Below are 8,067 nucleotides of genomic sequence, written 5' to 3'. Positions count from 1 at the left end.
AAAACGGCCTTTATAAATGTGTTGATCTGGAACAAGTTCCTGCAGAGCAGCTGGAACATGTGACACATGTTTCTGTCCTGTCTGATCTTCATCCTGGGACTCAGTCTGACTGAACGTTTGTTTCTTCATCTCCTCCTCAGAGACATGGACACCGAAGCATCGATCTGTAAGAGAAAGAACACTGGTGGCATGGTTTGATCGTTTCTGTTCGTAATGTAAACCAGTGGTCCCCAACCCCCGGGCCGCGGACCGGTACTGGTCCGTGGGTCATTTGGTACCGGGCCGCTCAGAAAGAAGAACTTATTTACTTCCGTTTTATTTATAAAGTCTGAGAGTCTGAGAGACGTTTAAATTTGAGAAGTGACGTCAGTGTGGAATGACGCACTGACTAATTCATGCGTCTGTCCCTCTTGACGGGTCTCGGTCACGTGACAGGTTATCAACACAACGTTGAATGAACTGATCGTAAGTCGCCAAATTTCAAAATAACCTCATCAGTGCAGTCAGTTGAATCGAGTTTTTAATGTAATTATTTCTTATAATTATTTCGTTTACAGAGACGAAATAGAGATATTGATTATCAATTTATGAAAAAGTTTGTTTATTGTCTGTTGATGTCTACATTTTACATAAAACCACTGATTTATTATTAGACTACAGCTGTCCTGGCGTCATTAACGATTATCGAGTAAATGAAGACCGGTCCGTGAAAATATTGTCTTAGATGAAACCGGTCCGTGGCGCAAAAAAGGTTGGGGACCGCTGATGTAAACCACTGTTAGCCATGAAGATGAGTAGTTTTAAAGAATGTTTGACATTTTGAAAGCCTTCACAGCCCAAACGATAGAACCAGATGGTCCGATGCTGTAGAGTTCACTTCAGCACATCGGAACCTGTTCAGAAGTGAAAGCAGCTTCTGATGAAACATGAACCTGCGTCATGATGACCTTTGTCACAAACACTAACAGGAGGTCATGAGGTCCGTCCCCGTGTTTATTTGGATGTAGAGTTGCAGGAGAAGTCAAAAAGGTTTGAAGGGTTGTCAGTGAGCTTTTGGAGACGTGGACCTCGGGGATGTTCGTCCAAGACGAGAGCCTGAATCCACTTCAGAGTTCCACCTTCTGTTGTTTCAACCCGTGCAGTAGTTTTAAAGGCACCAGGCTGTCAAGAGCAGCCGTTTTTGTTTCATCCGCTGGCCTTACCTGACTATAAAAATGGAGGATTACACATCTCAACTCAAACTTTTTTTGATGCTTTTGATCAGGAGGAGCTGTGCATGGACTTCATTTATAAGTAAATGTAACATAAAAACAAAAGTAGGTAACAACATGATGTTTTTTTAAATCAAATGTGCTTATTTGTGCGTTACAGTTTGTATGTGTAAATAATTTTGATATGAGACCTTAAAAATAACCCACTCACTGTTGCTAACTAAATGGTGAATAAGCTACGCTGTGGGTTCATGTGTTAATAGATCTGATCATGATGAAGTCGGTGCCTCAGCAACATGAACCTCACCGCACCTTACTGCTTTTAAAAGCACCAGGCTGTGTTTGGAGGAGACATGTTCTTCTCCATGTATGATGATGTCACTTCACCATATTTCTTGTTTCTGTTTCTAGTGTCATGGTATCAATTCTTTATCATGTTGATGGGAAACGCGTCTGGGGCTCATCTGGATTTTGTTAAAAAGCTGAAAGGCTTTGGCCATAATCAGGTGGACACTTTTGAAGGAAGTGACTACGTTCTGGTTTTCTGTCCCGTGGTGTCACGACCTGGAACAGACATCAGTGAGGCCCTGGCAGACGTTCCAGGTAGGACATTCCTTCTGCCTTCATTTAGCTCAGGGAGACAGAAAAATCTCACAAACATTTGTACAACATGGTCGATTCGTGTTTTGTCCTGTTACTTTCAATTATTTGTTTTTAAAAGTTTGTTGCACACATAAAAAGTTTGTTTGGGTCATTTAAAAAATTAAAATCTGACAGGCATTGGCAAGATGAAAAAGGAAAACTGTAAAACTACTTACTGCTTCCTGTTGTGGACAAATAAAAGACTATAACATCAACTGTAAACCTTTTCCATCAGACTTCATCCTGTTTTTAGCGCCCCACTGGAACAGAACCACTGTCTCTGCTGCAGATGATGTTTATTCACTTAATTCATTTTATGTAATTCTGCGATGTGAACATCACATTTTGTAATTTAGTCATTTTCATCCAGAAAATGGGTGTTACCTGTTGTTCTGCATTGAAAGTTAGTCTAGTTAGTAATAGTTTAAAGTAGTTAGTGTAAGGACATACTCTGTTCCTGACTGATGGCTGTCTCACCTCTACCAACAGGTGGTAAACCAATAATTCTGGTGGTGATGTATCCCACCTTCAGAAAGGACTACGCTGTGCCTTACATCAGGGATGAGGTGGACAACCCTAACGTCCGACTGACGGTCAGCTGTCTCTTCGATAAAGGCCACCTCCTGAAGTGTGACACCAATGACTTTGCATGGTTTGAGGTCCAGAAGTTTCTTGGAGGTTCTGATCAAAAGGTAATGTCTAGATATTCTGATACTAACACTTTTATGACCACATGACCAATGTGTAATTAAGGTTTTCTTTTTGTCTGTTTTTCTCTTCCATTTGTAATGCATGTTGGTAAAAAGTGTGATGGAATTTGAGGAGTGTGGTGTCTTTTCCCAATTTTCATTCTTTACTTTTTTTTCTTTTTTTTTTTGCATGTTTATTCACATTTCAGTTTAAAATACAGTTTATTCACAGTTATGTGTGTGAGCTCTGGGTTTGAGCTGCTGACAAACCAGCACACCGTCCAGCTGGTTCTGGTTGTCAGCTGGTCGGTGGAGGAGGAGGTTAGTTTGGCCTAGTTTGCCTAGTTAAAACAATTTGGAATTAAAAAAGGTGTTTCTTTAATACACTGAAGTGCGCTGGATTCTGTGAGTCTCTGAAGGCATCGCACACTCGGATGCTGTGAGCCAATAGCATGTACATACGGTATCACGTGACTACCTATACACATTCTATAGGTAGTGAAGCCGCACATCTTGAAGTGTGAATAAGCGAGGGATTACTGCCCCCTCCAGGAGTAAAGAGCTGGTCCATTGTTCCACGTCCATTGTTCCTCCTCAATCTGAGGCTCGACAATCGGCCCGACCCTCCTTTCCAGCACCTTGGAGAAAACTTTCCCAGAGAGGCTGAGGAGTGTGATGCCCCTGTAGTTGGCACACACCCTCTGGTCCCCCTTTTTACACAGAGGAACCACCACCCCAGTCTGCCACTCTTGTGGTACTGTCAGAGACTTAATGTTAAAGAGGCGTGTCGCCCATGACAGCCCCTCAACACCCAGAGCCTTCAGCACTTCAGGGCGAATCTCATCAACACCCGGGTCACCTCGGTGGCTTCGTCCAGACAGATTGATCTGAAAGTCCTTCTCCATTGTTTCTCTGAACATCTCCCACACTCTCTGTTTTGCCTCCCACAGCTGGCTCATCGGTACCCAGCAACTGCCTCAGTAGTCCCCAGGGCAAACATGCCACTATAGGCCTCCTTCTTCAGTCAGACGGCTTCTCTGACCACCGGGGTCCACCGTGGTGTTCCAGGTTAAAGCCCCTTGAGGCACCTAAACTTTGAGACCACAGCTCTCAGCAGTGGAAGTTTTGAACATTTACCATTATGGCTTGATGCCCCCAGCCTGCACAGGGATGCAAGAGACGCCCCTTCAGAAGTGGGAGTTGAGGGCCTCGCAGACAGTCCTCCTCCAGACCTTTACAGTTCACACTACTCGTTTGGGCTTACCAGGTCTATCCAGAGGCTTCCCCCGCCGACGGACCCAACTCACCACCAGGTGGTGATCAGTTGACAGCTCTGCCCCTCTCTTCACCCGAGTGTCCAAACACACTGTCCAAGGTCAGATGATACGATCACAAGATCAATCATTGACCTCCGACCCAGGGTGCTCTGGTACCAGGTACACTTATGAGCATCCTTGTGTTGGAACATGGTGTTAGTTATGAACGATCCGTGACTAGCACAGAAGTCCAACAACATGATGTAGCTCGGGTTCAGATCAGAGAGACCATTCCTCCCTATCAGTCCCCTCCAGGTGTCTCCATCATTGCTGACGTGCTCTTTGAGGTCCCCCAGGAGGACAATGGAGTCCCCTGCAGGGACTCCGTGAAGGACCCCGTTTAGGGACCCCAAGAGGGCTGAATACGCCAGGCTGCTATTTGGTGCATAGATACAAGCAATCAGAGTCCCCACCGCCCGCCACACACACACACACACACACACACACACACACACACACACACACACACACACACACACACACACACACACACACACACAGCTTTAAGGCGTAGGGAAGTGACCCTCTCATCCAAAGAGGTCAACTCTAACACCGCTACGCTCAGCCTGGAGCTTGTGAGTATCCCCACACCCGCCCTGCACCTCACTCCTGACGCAACTCCAGAGTAACACCAGGTCCGACCCCTGTCCAGGGGTTTGGATCCTGAACCGAAGCTATGCATGGAGGTAAGCCCCACCAGATCCAACTGGTGACGCTGTACCTCCAACACAAGATCCAGTTCCTTCCTCCCCAGTGACATTCCACATCTCCAAAGCCAGCTTTTGCCAATGGGGTCTGGCCCGTTGTGACCCCTGTCTCCACTTCCACCCATACGGCAGCGTACCCAACCCCGTCGGTCTGCCCTGTGGGAAATGGGTCCACAGGGACACACAGCCACCATCAGAACATCAGAGAACTCACGTGGCAGATAATATGGGCGGAGCCCAATCGCTATTGGTTTGATGTCCAGGTCACAGATGCTACCTTTGGTGGTGATGTGAGCAGGATGGCACCAGTTGTTGACAAGAACAACAAGGACTCCACCTTTATTTTCTCCTGGTACCATCGGGGTCAACCCTGGTGGTCTGGAAGCCCTCAATGAAAATATCGTCATCCAGAATGTCCTTGCATAACCACAAAGTACATTAGCTCCTCCATTTTCACATTTTAAATCCAGGATATTGATCTCTACCCGGTAGAGAGCTTGTCTTTGCCTCAGTGACAGTAACGTTAGAAACTTCTTCAAACTGATAGATAAAATTTTGAACAAAGACAAACTTAGAGAGGACGCTGTCACACCACGGAGGGTGGAGATCTGCAGTGGAGGATTTTACATGGTGCTGTGGCATGCAAGTAATAGTTTTATTTCAATTTTAAATCCAAATGTGTTGGAAAACTGTCAGTTCTGTTTTGACAGAGAAACTGGTTCTGAGTGTTTCCCAGACTGGTCGGTGATTCAAAAATCTGTTCCTGTTTTTAGAGAAAATCTTTCTCTCGTTTTAGTATGGGTTCTGTGTACATTTGTTTGTTCATTATTTTCTCTATTATATTTTATGTTTTGTGTGAATCCCTTTTTACTTTGGTTGTATGAGTGTGATGAATCTGTAACTGATTTTCTGTGAATAATTTTTTTTTTTAATTACTTTCAGGTTCCTTCATTCCAAGCCAGCAGAAACTGTGAGTATCATGAATCACCAGCTGTAGATGTCAGGTCTCTTTGTCCCACCTCCCTGGTGGCTCCTATGTTGGGGTGTAGGCAGAACGCTGTCAGACAGTTGACCTGGTTTCATCTCTGTAGTTTGTTGAAACGTAACGACTAAGTTTAAATCAAATTGTTTCATGAATTTGATTTACATGCATTAAGTTCAATGGTGGATTGTTTTGGACATTTGTAATGTTAACCACATTTGTCCCCTCAACTTAATTTGCTTTGGTAGAAATTTGTTTTATTCTTAATGTTGTTGACTTCAATAACGGACAAAACTGATGTTTCCATTACAAATGTGATTGGTGAGCGCCAACATTTTAGGGTTTATTGTGCTGTAAATTATACTTCATGTCTGACTGATTGTTTGTCTGTATTTCAGGGCTCTACAACAATTCTCGACTATTGGTTCTTGCCGTCATCATTGTAGTGCTGGTGTTGGTGATCGCTCTGATATTTTCTTTGATCTAAGAAAAGTAAATTTGGGAAGAAGTGACTGCAAAATGCACGATGGAAGCTGTTGTCCTGCTGAACAGTCACCACAAGCTGTCAATGAAATACATAATGAAACTACACATGCATATTAACACTGCAGCAGATTTTTAATGTCCAATTATATTCACAAGTTTAACAGAATGGTATTGTGATTATAGTAAATTTGTGGACCTAAAGTTTTTGGATGGATGCTATTGATCACTTATTGAGAATGTTGGTTTAGGGTAGATGATGGAAGCATAACAGATTTGTAGATATACGATGGTTGGAAGTCAAAAGGATTGAAAGAAAGAAACACAATTGAACATCAGATGTGATATATTTCAGCCATCCAAGTACTGAGGTGATGGGTCAGGGTTAGGGGGTCTAAACGTTTTTAATGAGTGACAATGATATCAAATCAGGCCATAAAAACTGAACCAGTGTTAATTTGATTGTATTAACATTTTTGCCTTACGTCCAACCAATGAGTGTTATAGGTAAGTTTTGTGGCATGTGTTAGGATATTTAGTGACTAAATAAGAGTTTATAAATGTGACTAAATTTTAGTCCAATTTATAAAGACTATATGTATTGCTAAGACATTTCTTCAAATAAGTCTAAGTCTAAATATATAATCAACCTAGTGGAATAATTGTGATGTTGTGCTTGCTAATCATGTAAACATGCTGCATGTGCTGCAGACAGCAGACGCCCTCGTTCCTCACGGTTAACGCGATTAGCGAGTTCTGGGATAGATCATCGAACTATTTATCTTATTATTTACGGTAATTTAAACGTTTATGATCTTCCCCACACTGATATTAAACCACCTTCTATCTATATTAGCTTTTCCCACACTCTGATAGACTGTTTAAAGCACTTTTGTGTCTCACACAACTCCGACAGTCACAGGATGCAGCGCACTTCCGGATGCCGACAGCCAATAGAATGCGCGTACGGTGTCACGTGACTGCCCACCAAAAATCTGCGATGAGGTGAAGTTGTGAGCATTGATGTACGAGGGCGCACTGTTTATGTTTAAGGCCGGTATTTCTGCTCAAATTCATTCATGTTTGAAACTTGTCGTGTGATCCACATGCTCAAGGTCTGGCCTACAAATCTCTCCTCTGGGTGTGGAAAGTTTATGCCTGCCCACTGAAAAGTTATCAGAAAGGCCAAAACGTGCCAAACTTCAGAACCATCTGCATATAAAGTATCTGTCAAAATTGTAAAATAATCTAGGATAAAGAAGTCCCAGGGTTCTTTGCTGGTAACATCTGATACTGTTGAAAGAGCCCTCTGCAGACTATATAATTCATTTCATTCTGTCTGTTCAATAAATTGTGAGTTGCTGAAATCTGACACTATTTGTTTTGTTCTGTTTCTGGATTCAGCGAACGGTAGTCCAGAACCCCTTCAGGATGATTTCTGCAGAAAGAACAGTTCACATCAATGTCTCTTCTGAATTATTTTTTTTATATGCAGGGGTGTGCAGGAGTAATATTTATGAATAATTCTAAAAGAAATCCCTTTCACCTTATTTGTAACAATACACTTATTGGGAATTGTCCGTACTTTCCTTCAAATGATATATTTCACAAGAGAATTCCAGTATGTGTCGACTGTCTGTCCCTGCTTTGGTCCAAATTGTTGTAGAAACAGTGATTCTATGAGTGTGGAAAACCCACTGAGGGGGGGGGGTAAATTATGGTAATCTATTTAAAACGTTTAATCATCAAAACAGGTCCAAAAATGAACGAGACACAAGTTCAGTCTTTAGTTGTAATGCTTGCTTTGCCCACAAGAGAGCACTGGTGGGTTTGATATTTTACTTCTTCAACCAGCCATTGCCCTATAATTTTATATATACAGTACGTGTGTGTGTATATATATATATATATATATATATATATACACACACACACTATTTACTGTATATAAATATGTATGTACTGTGTGTATATATATATATACAATGTATGTATGTGTGTGTGTGTATATATATATATATATGCATGTACAAAAAA

The sequence above is a fragment of the Antennarius striatus genome, chromosome 19, assembly GCF_040054535.1.
Source record: "Antennarius striatus isolate MH-2024 chromosome 19, ASM4005453v1, whole genome shotgun sequence".
Lineage (NCBI taxonomy): Eukaryota > Metazoa > Chordata > Actinopteri > Lophiiformes > Antennariidae > Antennarius > Antennarius striatus.
The sequence above is the reverse complement of the archived record's forward strand: the minus strand, read 5'-3'. Positions refer to the sequence as shown.